The sequence below is a fragment of the Arachis hypogaea genome, chromosome 14 (genome assembly GCF_003086295.3).
Source record: "Arachis hypogaea cultivar Tifrunner chromosome 14, arahy.Tifrunner.gnm2.J5K5, whole genome shotgun sequence".
Taxonomy (NCBI): Eukaryota; Viridiplantae; Streptophyta; class Magnoliopsida; order Fabales; family Fabaceae; genus Arachis; species Arachis hypogaea.
In genome coordinates, this window is record NC_092049.1 from 90,571,820 (window position 1) to 90,572,809 (window position 990).

Consider the following 990-nt stretch of genomic DNA (forward strand, 5'->3'; position numbering starts at 1 on the left):
CACTAATTTGAATAAAATTTTTTGTTACACTTGTTTGAAGAAATATTATACTGGAACATGGTTTAGAGCTCGAACACACAAAACCAGTGAGATTTTTTGAGCCTATTTAATTGGTTGCATTTTATCAACCAATATTTTATTTTTGGTGTGTGTTTTTCTCTCTAAAATTGTGATCTTTGTCTTGCTTAATTCTATATTTCCATGGTTTGATGTATGCATGCACCTATATGATTGAGGCCTTTGTTTTACTGAGCTTACATACCCATATGGCCTTAACCCTTCATTATCCCTTGCAAACCAATTTGAGCCTATTATACCCCTTAGTTCTTTACTTTAGCACATCATTAACTCTAAGCGGAAAATAATAATGTCCTTAATTTGAATCCTTGGTTAGCTTAGACTAGTGAGAGTGCTCATGAATTAAGTGTGGGGAAAAGTGGGATTGGAAACATTTGGTTTGAGAATTGAGTATGTTAGAATTTTCTGAAAATATGAAAAAAAAATGTTGAGAACGTGATTCATGCATTCAATAATTTAATCATATGCATTGAAAAAAATGATGAAAAAAAATTATTAAGAAAAAAAAAGTGTGAGAAAAAGAAAAGAAAAAGGGGACAAAATGCCCCAAAGTTAAGTGTTGAAAGCAATGCATATGTACTGTACTTGAAATTCGAATGCATGAATACATGGAAAACATGGTTAATGGACAGTTGGGTTTCTGTATTATGATTACATGGATTGTTTAAGTTAGGTGGAAAGTTTAAGTTAATTAAGGATTCAGATTTTAGTCCACTTTGCCAAATACAATCCTACCTTGACCCTAACCCCATTACAACCCTTAAAAGCATCGTTGTCAGAACCGAACCGGTGATCGAACCGGTCAGGCTACTGGGTCACTGGGTCACTGGTTCAACCGGTGGGTCACTGGTTGAACCGGTTAACCCGGTCCCACATAAGTAAAATGTATAAAATAGCTAAAAGCCTAAAAAC